A 15,552-nucleotide genomic window follows, 5' to 3' on the forward strand; every position below is an offset into this window, starting at 1 on the left:
GTGAGTGTTTGTGTGGGTGTGTGTCTGTTTGTATAAGAGATAAAGAGAGAGAGAGAAAGAGAGAGAGAGAGAGAGAGAGAGTGGGTGGGTTGGTTTGTGTTTGTGCGTGTGCGTAAGTGTATGTGTGTTTGTTTGTAAAGGTGTGCATGTCCGTCTGTCTATAATTATGTGCGTATGGGGGTGTGTTTTGTGTGTACAGTGAAGTGTGTGTGAGAGAGTGAGTGAGTGCGTGTGAGTGAGTGTGTATGTGTGTACGTGTGTACGTGTGTAACTTGGGTGTTTGTGTGTGTGTGTGTGTGTGTGTGTGTGTGTGTGTGTGTGTGTGTGTGTTCGTGTGTGTGTGTGTTTGAGAGAGAGAGAGAGAGAGGTTTGTCTTTCGCTGGGGTATGCAGTGCCTTGGCGTTGCACATCTACTTAATTGTTGTGTGTTTCCTTTATGTTTATTTTTTTGTTTTTGTTAACATTATTCCCAGCGAAGCTGGAGGTATCCTGTGAACGCTATACTGTAATCGATTTGAGAAATGTGCACACCGAATAATACATGATAAAGAAGGATTCGTTGTGCCCGGCTACGTGCTACAGTTGGAGATGGAAGTTCACCAAAAATGGGGACCATACTAACAAAAATACGGTGGGTAAAATAGGCGCCCCCATTTTTTCAGCAAACGCCACCCCAGGCCGCTTTGGACGGGTAGAAATTCCGTAGTTTCCAAGTCTATGGATAAAGCTCGCATAAGAAGAATACGTCACGGTCGAAAGTCTGACGTCAATTAGTGCATCATGACGTCATGCCTCCCTGTAGTCTTTCTCTCGCGCAATGTGTGTGTTTGTGTTCATTTTGGGCACATGTGTTAGTGTTACTGTGTGTGTGTGTGTGTGTGTGTGTATTTGTGTGTGTGTGTGTGTGCGCGCACGCGTGCATGAGTCTGTACTCGTATGTGTGTGGTGTGTGTGTAGGGGAAGGGAGGGCAAGTCGACCCCCTCGGGTATGTCGTCCCCCCTCGATTTTGAGAACATGACACTGCAGGGGTGATTATCATCGATTTCATAAGCCAGAGTTACCCAACCTGAATCAGTTGAAGAAAAAAAAATGTCGAAATAAACGGGCCCAGCAAAGCGGTAAGTCTTTGTCAATTTTGATGGTTTCCACTCTAAAATTGTTGCACGAAAAAAAAAACAGTCAGTGCATGGGAGCCGCTGATTCGTAAAATGCACCAGATCTGCAAAAAAGCTTTGGCTTTCATAACAACTAGTCGAAAGTTATAGATCTCAGGCTATCCAAGGAACAATGGTAAATAGCAATGTTCAGCGAGTACCATGATCGGGTAATTCGTCCCCCCCTTTGTCGTGTAACTCGACCCGGGTCACAATACCCGACTATGGGTCCATATCACTCTCTCGTCTGTGTAGACTCTTTAATCTCCAAGAAATAGTGTCAGATGAAGAACCCGTAAAAGTTCTTTGTATGTATTTGAAATAAAAGTGAACGTAGCCTTAAAAAAATAATATTCGAAGTTGTGTGTTGATTAATTAATTAAGACAGAGAGAGAGAGAGAGAGAGAGAGAGAGAGAGAGAGAGAGAGAGAGAGAGACAGAGAGAGACAGAGAGAGACAGAGAGAGACAGAGAGAGAGAGGGGGGGGGGGGGGGGGGGGTGGGGTGCGCTTTCCCGTCATTGGAAGTGCGCGTATACTAGTAGGCCTATTAAACTATTTCACGTTCACGCAACCTGAAATGGGCGACACAAATCAATTACAAGTCCAATTTGTAAATATATTTTCCCATTTGCTTCGCTTTGAACCAGAGCAACTAATAAGTATAGATGTTTGAACATCTATCCCTTCAAATACTCACCCTCCCTGCATAGCCAAGACGTCGATCGACTTCTGACGTAGGCCGACTCATTATTACGTCATTCTCACTTCCGATTAACAAAACTGACACAGAAAAGTTACTTCAGTCAATTTCATATGTCGAGGTGATGCTATTTGGTAATATGAACAACCTTTTCCACCTGGACGAATTACCCGCCCCCCATGGACGAGTTGCCCTCCATGGAGGGCAAGTCGTCCATGCTTCAGGATTTTTTTCTTTTATATTTTATTTAAAAACCGTGCCAGTTGGATCGTTCATATTCCACACAACGCTTACACGAAAGAGAACACACCAGGTTTTACAACAAAAACAATCTTTTTTTTAAAAAGACGAGAGGTATAAGCTGCATTTGTTAGAGGGGTCGACTTGCCCTCCCTTCCCCTATGTGTGTGTGTGTGTGTGTGTGCGTGCGCACGCGTGCATGAGTCTGTACTCGTGTGTGTGTGTAAGTAAGTGTGTGGGCATAAGTGTATGTGTGTTTGTTTGTAAAGGTGTGCATGTCCGTCTGTCCGTATGTGCGTATGGGTGTGTGTTTTGTGTGTATGAAGTTTTTTTGTCAGAGAGTGAGTGAGTGCGTGTGAGTGTGTGTGTGTGTGTGTGTGTGTGTGACTTGGTGTGTGTGTGTGTGTGTGTGTGTGTGTGTGTGTGTGTGTTTGAGAGAGAGAGAGAGTGTGTGTGTGTGTGTGTAGGTGTGAATGTGTGTGTGTGTGAATGAGTTTGTGTGTATGTTTGTGTGTGTATGAGTGTGTATATGTGTTTGTTTGTAAAGGTGTGTGTGTCCGACTGTCTATGATGTGCGTATTTGTTTGTTTGTTTGCTCAACGCCCAGCCGACCACGAAGGGCCATATCAGGGCGGTGCTGCTTTGACATATAACGTGCGCCACACACAAGACAGAAGTCGCAGCACAGGCTTCATGTCTCACCCAGTCACATTATTCTGACACCGGACCAACCAGTCCTAGCACTAACCCCATAATGCCAGACGCCAGGCGGAGCAGCCACTAGATTGCCAATTTTAAAGTCTTAGGTATGACCCGGCCGGGGTTCGAACCCACGACCTCCCGATCACGGGGCGGACGCCTTACCACTAGGCCAACCGTGCCGGTCTATGTGCGTATAAGTGTGTGTTATGTGTGTATGAGATTTGTGTCAGTCAATGTGTGTGTGTGTGTGTGTGCGTGTGCGTGCGTATGTACAGTGTGTGTGTGTGTGGGGGGGTGTTTGTTTGTTTGTTTGCTTAACGCCCAGCCGACCACGAAGGGCCATATCAGGGCGGTGCTGCTTTGACATATAACGTGCGCCACACACAAGACAGAAGTCGCAGCACAGGCTTCATGTCTCACCCAGTCACATTATTCTGACACCGGACCAACCGGAGTGTGTGTGTGTGTGAATGTGTGTGTGCATGAGTTTGTGTGTATGTTTGTGTGTGTATGAGTGTGTATATGTGTTTGTTTGTAAAGGTGTGTGTGTCCGTCTGTCTATGTGCGTATTTGTTTGTTTGTTTCCATACTTATCAGGGCGGTGCTGCTTTGATATATAATGTGCGCCACACAAAAGGCAGAAGTCGCAGCACAGGCTTCATGTCTCACCCAGTCACATTATTCTGACACCGGACCAACCAGTCCTAGCATGCACTAACCCCATAATGCCAGCCGCCAGGCGGAGCACCCACTAGATTGCCAATTTTAAAGTCTTAGGTATGACCCGGCCTGGGTTCTAACCCACGACCTCCCGATCACAGGGCGGACGCCTTACCTCTGGGCCAACCGTGTATGTGCGTATGAGTGTGTGTATTGTGTGTATGAGATTTGTGTGAGTCAATGTGTGTGCCAGTGTGTGTGTGTGTGTGTGTGTGTGTGTCTGGGTGTGTGCGTGCATACATGCGTGCGTATGTACATGTGTGTGTGTGTGTGTGTTTGTGTGGGTGTGTGTCTGTATAAGAGATAAAGAGAGAGAGAGAGTGGGTGGGTTGGTTTGTGTTTGTGCGTGTGCGTAAGTGTATGTGTGTGTGTATGTGTGTTTGTTTGTAAAGGTGTGTATGTCCGTCTGTCTATATGTGCGTATGGGGGTGTGTTTTGTGTGTACAGTGAAGTGTGTGTGAGAGAGTGAGTGAGTGCGTGTGAGTGAGTGTGTATGTGTGTACGTGTGTAGGTGTTTAACTTGGGTGTGTGTGTGTGTGTGTGTTCGTGTGTGTGTGTGTGTGTTTGAGAGAGAGAGAGAGAGAGAGAGAGAGAGGTTTGTCTTTCGCTGGGGTATGCAGTGCCTTGGCGTTGCACATCTACTTAATCCCAGCGAAGCTGGAGGTATCCCGTGAACGCTATACTGTAATCGATTTGAGAAATGTGCACACCGAATAATACATGATAAAGAAGGATTCGTTGTGCCCGGCTACGTGCTACAGTTGGAGATGGAAGTTCACCAAAAATGGGGACCATACTAACAAAAATACGGTGGGTAAAATAGGCGCCCCCATTTTTTCAGCAAACGCCACCCCAGGCCGCTTTGGACGGGTAGAAATTCCGTAGTTTCCAAGTCTATGGATAAAGCTCGCGTAAGAAGAATACGTCACGGTCGAAAGTCTTTGACGTCAATTAATGCATCATGACGTCATGCCTCCCTGTAGTCTTTCTCTCTCGCGCAGTGTGTGTGTTTGTGTTCATTTTGTGCACATGTGTTAGTGTTACTGTGTGTGTGTGTGTGTGTGTGTGTGTGTATTTGTGCGTGTGTGTGTGTGCGCGCACGCGTGCATGAGTCTGTACTCGTATGTGTGTAGTGTGTGTGTATTTGTGTGTGTGTGTGTGTGTGTGTGTGTGTGTGTGTGTGTGCGTGCGCACGCGTGCATGAGTCTGTACTCGTGTGTGTGTAAGTGTGTGTGTGGGCATAAGTGTATGTGTGTGCGTGTATGTGTGTTTGTAAAGGTGTGCATGTCCGTCTGTCCATATGTGCGTATGGGTGTGTGTTTTGTGTGTATGAAGTTTTTTGTTAGAGAGTGAGTGAGTGCGTGTGAGTGTGTGTGTGTGTGTGTGTGTGTGTGTGTGCATGAGTTTGTGTGTATGTTTGTGTGTGTATGAGTGTGTATATGTGTTTGTTTGTAAAGGTGTGTGTGTCCGTCTGTCTATGTGCGTATTTGTTTGTTTGTTTCCATAATTATCAGGGCGGTGCTGCTTTGAGATATAACGTGCGCCACACAAAAGGCAGAAGTCGCAGCACAGGCTTCATGTCTCACCCAGTCACATTATTCTGACACCGGACCAACCAGTCCTCGCATGCACTAACAATGCCAGCCGCCAGGCGGAGCACCCACTAGATTGCCAATTTTAAAGTCAAACAAACCCACGACCTCCCGATCACGGGGCGGACGCCTTACCACTAGGCCAACCGTGTATGTGCGTATGTGTGTGTGTATTGTGTGTATGAGATTTGTGTGAGTCAATGTGTGTGTGTGTGTGTGTTTGTGTGGGTGTGTGTCTGTTTGTATAAGAGATAAAGAGAGAGAGAGAGAGAGAGAGAGAGTGGGTGGGTTGGTTTGTGTTTGTGCGTGTGCGTAAGTGTATGTGTGTGTGTGTATGTGTGTTTGTTTGTAAAGGTGTGTATGTCCGTCTGTCTATATGTGCGTATGGGGGTGTGTTTTGTGTGTACAGTGAAGTGTGTGTGAGAGAGTGAGTGAGTGCGTGTGAGTGAGTGTGTATGTGTGTACGTGTGTAACTTGGGTGTGTGTGTGTGTGTGTGTGTGTGTTCGTGTGTGTGTGTGTGTTTGAGAGAGAGAGAGAGAGAGAGAGAGAGAGAGAGAGAGAGAGAGAGAGAGAGAGAGAGAGAGAGAGAGAGAGAGAGAGGTTTGTCTTTCGCTGGGGTATGCAGTGCCTTGGCGTTGCACATCTACTTAAGGTGTTACGAGTGTGTTCGGGTTGCGGTTCTTGCTCATGTTTATACTCACTGAGTTACTTCCCTTGGATCTGGATCTGGATCTGGATCTGGATAAACCGCCTGGGTTGGTGGTTTGCGGGTGCGAATGCGTATACGCACGGTTCAGTGTGCTTTCGCGAAAGGGTGTGTCATATGCACGGCTAGAACTAAGATACTTCTTGATTTCAGTAAATAGTTTCATTACATGTCAACTAGTTCGTTTTTAAATGATTTTTTAGAGATCGCCAAGTGGTATTGTGTGAATAACATCATTCGATCGATTGTACGCACGGCGCCGTGCTTCTAGTAGCTCAGTCCATTCCTTCTTTCCGGTGTGGAAACGGACGTGTTTCTGGCGAAAGAATCGCGGCGTTTTCAACTCGCCATATCTTCATATTCATTCGGACTAGAACAACGAAATATAAATTTCTTGTAAAAAAAATCCCGAGCCTTGCGACTCTGGTAGTCATTTTCTTACGCGAAGCGGCCTTTGGTAGGTACGACAGTTTTAGTCCCAAGTATATCTAAAACGCACGTGGACGAGTTTTCAATGGCGTATTTGAAGTCTGTGAATGTTGTGATTGCAAATCATTTCGGGGCACCCCTCAGTCTATACGCACAGACAAACAAATTGCATGGAACGAAAGTTGAGAGGCTGGACTGTAAGTTGTTGTTTTGACTTCTACAAATCTCGCAGGTCTTTTATGCAAAACAGACTCAAAATTGCATTGTTCACGCAAGTGTAGATGACGAGACTATCGAAGGAATGGAATACACTTGCCTACAGATATAATAGACAGACACTGTCTATTTATATCTATGACTTACCCTAGCCCATATGTTAGAATAAAGAACATACTTTGCTCTTTTGAATGATGTATGATTTGGCACTGTACACAGGATTTTAGACCTGCCCCCGAAGTGATTTTTCCATAAACCCGTCAAAAAGCTCACTCTGTTTTGGCCGTAAAAAGCGCCCAAATGAAGTCAATTTCTAACCTGTGTCGTGTGTTCGAAGGAGTACATCTCAGCGATGCCATTGCCTTGCAACCTCAAAGAAATATATTTTAATAACCCGCTAAATGAACGTTTTTTTAGTGTGAAATAGTCTAAAAGCCGGAGATTTGCTTCGTTTCTTGGCTGCGACACAAAACCAAAACCAACTATAGATCTGCGGTGACATTATGAGTTCGTTTTCGACATTGCAGTGAAGTTGCGTGGATCTTCGACGATTCCCGTTCGGTTTAATGTGGATAGAGCTTTGATTGAATGTAACTGCTTTGAAAAGTTACAACATGAGTCCTTGGGATCGATGTTTTTCGGTAAACTTCTTCGTATCCTTGACTTTACTTTTGACTTGAACAGATCCAGATCGGCTGGGGCTGTTGATCGCACACAGATCTATATGAAGTTGACTCCACACGGCGAACCGCCGAATCCGTGCCCTCTCGTCGGTCCTACCCCCAAATCCCTTACCAGCCTCAGACCCCACCTCACCATTCTAACCTCACTGGCGTACTATGTGTGATTATCCCTTCCTCATGAAAGAGAAAGTGGAGAAAGGGGAAAAATGAAGATTTTTTCTTACTACACAAGTCAGGGATAGTCAGGGATTGTTGACATGTACATTGTCAAGAGGTCAAAACAAATTTTAAAAGCTGTTGGACACTGCACTAGTGTTGCTCTAATCAAGGCGAGTCTGGAACAATAGGTTCACCCCACCAAAAAGTCAACATGGAATTAGTTATGATTTTTTTTTGTGCCTTTTTGCTTGGGTACGGCCAAGTCAAAAAGGTGAATAGTCATAACAAGTTCAGTTTGGGGTCTTTTTCAAATCTGTTTGCTGCATCTTTTCTGTGACCATTCTGGCTATGCACTGACAGTCAAAAAAGTGAAGAAGGGGGAAAATGAAGATTTTGGGTGTTGGTTTTTTTGGGACAAATTTTGAAGAAGGGAAAAAGGAAGATTTTGGGTGTTGTTTTTTTCTAAGTCCAAAAAAGATTAGAAATATTCATAACAAATTCAGTTTTGGGTCTTTTTCAAATCTGTTTGATGCATCTTTTCTGTGACCATTGTGGCTATGCACTGACACACAAATAAGTGGAGAAAAGGGAGAAATGAAGATTTTTTCTCACTGCACAACAGTCAGGGATTAGGGTTACATGTTTACATGTACATTGTCAAGAGGTCAAAACAAATTTTAAAAGCTGTTGAACACTGCACTAGTGTTGCTCTAATCAAGGCGAGTCTGGAACAATAGGTCCACCCCACCAAAAAGTGAACATGGAATTAGTTATGATTTTTTTTTAGACTTTTGGCTTGGGTACGGCCAAGTGAACAAGGTAGGAAAGGTTAGAAATAGTCATAACAAGTTCACTATTGGGTCTTTTTCAAATCTGTTTGCTGCATCTTTTCTGTGACCATTGTGGCTATGCACTGACACTCAAAAAGGTGGAGAAAGGGGAAAAATGAAGATTTTTTTCTTACTATACAACAGTCAGGGATAGTCAGGGATTGTTGACATGTACATTGTCAAGAGGTCAAAACAAATTTTTAAAGCTGTTGGACACTGCACTAGTGTTGCTCTAATCAAGGCGAGTCTGGAACAATAGGTCCACCCCACCAAAAAGTCAACATGGAATTAGTTATGATTTTTTTAGCCTTTTTGCTTGGGTACGGCCAAGTCAAAAAGGTGAGAGGGGTTACAAATAGTCATAACAAGTTCAGTTTGGGGTCTTTTTCAAATCTGGTTGATGCATCTTGTCTGTGACCATTGTGGCTATGCACTCAAAGTCAAAAAAGTGCAGAAAGGTGACAAATGAAGATTTTTCCTTCTTTCAAGACAATGTGTGATTTGGCACATTTTGCCTCAGTCTTTATCAAGAGCCTGTCTAACCCACTTTGAAGCTGTTGGAGACTGCAGTAGTGTTCCTTACATCAAGGCGGGTGCACAATGGTGCATTTCGACCCCCCCCCCCCCCCCCCTAATGTTCACTTTAATATCAATCAATCAATAGATATTCAGTCACAGTTTAACTAACTCATTCACCCTCATCACTCACTCATCCATCCATCACAACAACACTGTTTGATGCACAAACTGACTGCCTTCCGCCCTGGGAAGCCGCTTCGCTTCGCAATAACAACAACAACACTGAAAACTCGCCGGGAAATACCCCCACCACACGTGTCACACGTGTGCTTGTTTCTTCCGACTAATATCAATTTTGGAGAAAAAAAAGGACAAAACTGGATGAAAAATTCTACGGCCCCAGCAATCTCATTACTCTGAAAGGGGAACCGGAAGTGGCTGGTCCTCAGGTTTCGAAGTTGACCGATATTCCCACTAAAGTGACCTAGATCCAAAGCCAGCCATCCATTAGAATGCCGCGAATTGTTGTTACAGCCCCTGACTTTTTTATGTACGGAATCCGGTAGTCTTTTTGTTGTTAAATAATTATATTGCCAAACGTTATGACATTTTGGGATAATTGAAAAAGTTTCAATACACATTGGCTGAGCACCTGTGTGCTCAAAGGAAATGTCGCTTGTTTTTATTAAAACTAATTTTCAATGGTCATTCGTGCAAACCGTCACACAAACATGCGTGCCTCTGTGCCTCTGTGAGTATGCGTGTGGCTGCTTTCATAGTTAGGGTGCAAGCGTTTTAATCATTTACCCCACACCAAAAGCCCCCCCCCCCCACACACACACACACCCCGATACCTGTCAAATTCCCTCAGAATGCATGAACAATTCCGTTACCTCAGATCATCACCAGGAAAAATTCCTCCGCATCCAAAATATCAGGACTTTACATATCAGATACCGACTTTATGTAATGCGCTTCAAAATCATATTCGCAAAGAGAGAGAGAGAGAGAGAGAGAGAGAGAGAGAGAGCTGGACACGAAGAAGGGAAGGCTACAATCGCCCCAGGCCATATACATGTATACTATTTGTTTCCTGAGCCTGGACCATTGAGACGGTTACCTCATAGATCTGTTCATTCTTCAGTTTGTCGGTGTCAAAAGTCCACACAACCGTTCTTTGTCCCGTTCCCGTACCAACCAAGGGCTGCTGCCACAACAATGGAACGCTGCGCAAACGGCCGTTCATGAGAGTGACTGCTGTAACAGCAAAACTTGTGTGAAACATAAGTAATCAATTTATCCACTTGACTATATTCACAACAGGGACCTATCACTCTGCTTTGCATGTTTTTATGCCTACGGATTTTCAAATACTCTGCAACACATGTAACCCAAATTCAACATGTGCCCGTACAATACCGCTGCTTTTATGAAAACATTGCTTCGGCCATGTTGATTTTAGCGACAAGGTGGCCGCGTTTGAGTTTGAGCGAATTAATGTCCTCCTTGGTGGCGTGAAGGAGGGCTAGTTTGCTGTCAAAGCCCTCTTCAGAAAGTTCCTCCGCCACCGTGCTGGGGAGCTGCGCAGACCATTTGTCGAACCGAAAAGGATCTCCGCTGGATTCCATTCTAAGAGCTTGTGAAGAGCGCTGCTGCGACGCGGGCGCAGGTAAAAAGCCAAGTGAGCGGCCCACTGCTGGTCAGTCAAACATGCCTGACATCAGCTCACAATTTAAGACACAAATGCACCATAAAAGCATGCAGACCGAGGGGTTGTGACTGGTGGTACCCACCAGCCACAGGCACAGTAAAAAGAGAGTTTAAATTATATTTATACTAAATAACACTTTAATCAACCAATTTTCTTGTTGGAATTGTAAATCGCTTTGAGCTGTAAATCATGACTTGCGTTATAGAAAAGTGTTTTCTTTTCTATTTTTCATTGTTGGGTGGATTTCAGCGTTTTAGTACAAGCAGTGGCGAGCCGGCAAAGACTCACTCAATTTGTGTGTGCGCTTGAAAGCGCGCGCGTGTTTGTGTGTGTCAATGTGTGTGTGTGTGTGTGTGTGTGTGAGAGTAAGTGTGTGTGTGTGTGTGTGTGTGTGTGTGTGTGTGTGTGTGTGTGTGTGATCAAAAGTTGACGAGGGAGGGGGGGTGGTTGGTGGGTTGGGATTGCGCCGGGGAACTAAGGACACTAATTGTTTGTAGTGCGATTCAGGCAAAACTACGGGACAGATGTTTATGTAACCTTGCAAACAAGTGTTCTGACCCCCACCCCTTCACCCGCATTCAAACACTTGGGTCAGTGCTCTTCCAACTGACCTCCTAGGCTCACAAATGATTTGTATCTTCACCTTTTTTCAGCCAAGATATGGGGTGGGGCGGGAAACATTTTTGAGTAAGAAAAAAGGAAACGCTTTAAAAAAAAATTGTTAAAGGTATTGTGAACAGTGAACTTATCTGTATTCAAATGTAGTTTAATTTGTGATGACATTTTGTGTTATAACGTTTTTACCACTAAATTAAAACAGTCTGGTTTTCTTCGCGTTTTCGATGTACACTCTTGATATATAAATACTGACACTCCTCTTACAAACTGTTTGATCCACCCTGGTGTGTGTGTGTGTATGTGTGTGTGTGTGTGCGTGTGTGTGTGTGTGTGTGTGTGTGTGTGTGTGTGTGTGTTTGTGATTAGTGGGGTGGGCGGGTGGTGGAGGGGGTGGTATTGGATCGGGGGGGGGGGGGGGAGGGGTTGGCAGGGGGTATCGGTGCACTAAAGGCACCAAGTGTTTGGGTGTTTGTGTTTGTATTGCGATTCAGAGAAAACTACTATACAGATTTTTATGAAACTCTGCACACTTCTCCCTACCACCTGACCTACTGGGCTCCCAAATGAACGTTTTCATCAATTTTTGTCAGTCAAGATATGGGGGTGGGGGTGGTGCGGGGATAATTGTGGAGTAAGCAATAAGGAAACACGTTATGGTTTTCTTAGGTATTGCAACGGTATATAGTGAAGTTAGCTGTGTTCAAATTTGTTTATGATCTGTCGAGCCAATTTTGTGTTACAGCGTTTTTGAGTGATAATTGTTGTGTACGCTCTCGCCAATCCTGGATAATTTTCGGCATGCACATTGATAAGTACCGTATTATAATAAAGTGATACTCTCCATTATTTTAACTACACAAAGTAATGTTTTATTGATCTTTTCTAAAGATAAAAATGTCAGTTACGATGACGTTACGAATTAGAGTGTTTTCTGTAAGGTCATATGTGTCCACCCGGTACCCCCCAAAACTGACAAAACTCTTATTAAAAAAAAATGAATAAGAAAACAACGTTTTTTGTCTGTCTGCAGTTGTGGACATATAGCTTAGAGAAACATGTGCTCAAAATGTGTAATGGATTTCACGTGCGATTTTTTTTTCTTGGGTTGAGGAGAGGGGGTGGGGTGGGTGGGGTGGGTGTATGCCCCTTGATCAGTCTCGGGCGCTCTGCGACCTCGATTTACACTATTGAATTCTAAAAACACCCCCCTTACAAACTAACTGATCTACCCTGGTGTATATATATATATATAATATATAGAGAATGGTTTGCTTCTTAGTTGGATTACCATGGGTTGACAACTCTCGCCATCAGTACCACCTGACCACTGATGAGACACAATAGTGTCGAAACACGTGTCTGGTCTAGGTACAAAAACAATGGTCCTCCTCAGGACTAGATTACCTTGCGATACGTCCCCCACAAAGGGACTTTGCTCTGTAAATCTCGGTCCCCCTTGAGGAGGGTCTGATGCTCCCAATAGGCTGTCTGTGAAGGGATACTTATTTCTTTCTCTATCTCTGCTAAGAGATTTTAACAAATCTCGGAAGAAAGTCTCTGCTGACTTTCAATTGTTTCTTTCACAATTTCTGATGTTTTATATATATGTGTGTGTGTGTGTGTGTGTGTGTGTGTGTGTGGTGTGCGATTCATAGAAATTTACTGGACAGATCTTCATGAAACTTTGCACACAAATGTTCCGACCCCCAACCCTTCACCCTGATTCAAACTCATGTATCACAAGTCCAGCGCTCTACCAACTGACCTACAGCGCTCCCAAATTATTTATTTTTATCATTTTTGTCAGTCAAGATAATGGGGGTGGGGTTGGTACGGGAATAATTGTGAAGCAGACAATAAGGCAACAACTTATTTTGTTTACAGGTATTGTATATGTATACAGTGAACTTAGCTGTGTTCAAGTTTAGTTATGTTTCTGTCGAGCGAATTTTTTTTAAATACGTTTTTACTACTAAAGGAGTTATAATTTAATGTGTACACCCTCGAGAAACCTCGATCATTTTCTGAAAATGCACGTTGATAAGTACCGTTTTATGATAAAGTTATACTCTCCATTCATTTATATACACAAACTAATGTTTCATTTATCATTTGTAGAGCTAAATATGTCAGTTGGGATCATGTTAAGAATCGCAGTGTTTTTCGCAAAATCGTACTTGACAACCCCCAGTAAAAAAATTCTAAAAAAAAAGTTAATACGTCAACCTCTTTTTTTCTTTGCACAGATGTGTCCATATTGCTTAGAGGAACCTGTGCACAAAATGTGTAATGTTTCTTTCACGCGATTTGAACACACAAGTAACCCCTTAAGAATCGCAGTGTTTTTCGCAAAATCGTACTTGACAACCCCCGGTAAAAAAATTCTACAAAAAAATTAATACGTCGACCACCTTTTTTCTTTGCACAGATGTGTCCATATTGCTTAGAGGAACCTGTGCACAAAATGTGTAATGTTTCTTTCACGCGAATTTTTTTTAAATACGTTTTTACTACTAAAGGAGTGATAATTTTATGTGTACGCCCTCGATAAACCTCGATCATTTTCTGAAAATGCACGTTGATAAGTACCGTTTTATGATAAAGTTATACTCTCCATTCATTTATATACACAAACTAATGTCTCATTTATTATTTGTAGAGCTAAATATGTCAGTTGGGATCATGTTAAAAATCGCAGTGTTTTTCGCAAAATCGTACTTGACAACCCCCAGTAAAAAAATTCTAAAAAAAAAGTTAATACGTCAACCTCTTTTTTTCTTTGCACAGATGTGTCCATATTGCTTAGAGGAACCTGTGCACAACATGTGTAATGTTTCTTTCACGCGATTTGAACACACAAGTAACCCCTTAAGAATCGCAGTGTTTTTCGCAAAATCGTACTTGACAACCCCCGGTAAAAAAATTCTAAAAAAATAATGAATACGTCGACCCTCTTTTTTCTTTGCACAGATGTGTCCATATTGCTTAGAGGAACCTGTGCACAAAATGTGCAATGTTTCTTTCACGCGAATTTTTTTTAAATACGTTTTTACTACTAAAGGAGTGATAATTTTATGTGTACGCCCTCGATAAACCTCGATCATTTTCTGAAAATGCACGTTGATAAGTACCGTTTTATGATAAAGTTATACTCTCCATTCATTTATATACACAAACTAATGTCTCATTTATTATTTGTAGAGCTAAATATGTCAGTTGGGATCATGTTAAAAATCGCAGTGTTTTTCGCAAAATCGTACTTGACAACCCCCAGTAAAAAAAATCTAAAAAAAAAGTTAATACGTCGACCCCCTTTTTTCTTTGCACAGATGTGTCCATATTGCTTAAAGGAACCTGTGCACAAAATGTGTAATGTTTCTTTCACGCGATTTGAACACACAAGTAACCCCTTAATCCCAGCGAAGCTGGAGGTATCCCGTGAACGCTATACTCTAATCGATTTGAGAAATGTGCACACCGAATAATACATGATAAAGAAGGATTCGTTGTGCCCGGCTACGTGCTACAGTTGGAGATGGAAGTTCACCAAAAATGGGGACCATACTAACAAAAATACGGTGGGTAAAATAGGCGCCCCCATTTTTTCAGCAAACGCCACCCCAGGCCGCATTGGACGGGTAGAAATTCCGTAGTTTCCAAGTCTATGGATAAAGCTCGCGTAAGAAGAATACGTCACGGTCGAAAGTCTTTGACGTCAATTAATGCATCATGACGTCATGCCTCCCCGTAGTCTTTCTCTCTCGTGCAGTGTGTGTGTTTGTGTTCATTTTGTGCACATGTGTTAGTGTTACTGTGTGTGTGTGTGTGTGTGTGTGCGCGCGCACGCGTGCATGAGTCTGTACTCGTATGTGTGTGGTGTGTGTGTATTTGTGTGTGTGTGTGTGTGTGTGTGCGCACGCGTGCATGAGTCTGTACTCGTGTGTGTGTGTGGGCATAAGTGTATGTGTGTGCGTGTATGTGTGTTTGTTTGTAAAGGTGTGCATGTCCGTCTGTCCATATGTGCGTATGGGTGTGTGTTTTGTGTGTATGAAGTTTTTTGTCAGAGAGTGAGTGAGTGCGTGTGAGTGAGTGTGTGTGTGTGTGTGTGACTTGGTGTGTGTGTGTGTGTGTGTGTGTTTGAGAGAGAGAGAGTGGGTGTGAATGTGTGTGTGCATGAGTTTGTGTGTATGTTTGTGTGTATGAGTGTGTATATGTGTTTGTATGTAAAGGTGTGTGTGTGTATAAGATTTGTGTCAGTCAATGTGTGTGTGTGTGTGTGCGTGCGTATGTACAGTGTGTGGGTGTTTGTTTGTTTGTTTGCTTAACGCCCAGCCGACCACGAAGGGCCATTATCAGGGCGGCCGGTGCTGCTTTGACATATAACGTGCGCCACACACAAGACAGAAGTCGCAGCACAGGCTTCATGTCTCACCCAGTCACATTATTCTGACACCGGACCAACCGGAGTGTGTGTGTGTGTGTGTGTGTGTGTGTGAATGTGTGTGTGTGCATGAGTTTGTGTGTATGTTTGTGTGTGTATGAGTGTGTATATGTGTTTGTTTGTAAAGGT

The sequence above is a fragment of the Littorina saxatilis genome, unplaced genomic scaffold (genome assembly GCF_037325665.1).
Source record: "Littorina saxatilis isolate snail1 unplaced genomic scaffold, US_GU_Lsax_2.0 scaffold_928, whole genome shotgun sequence".
Lineage (NCBI taxonomy): Eukaryota > Metazoa > Mollusca > Gastropoda > Littorinimorpha > Littorinidae > Littorina > Littorina saxatilis.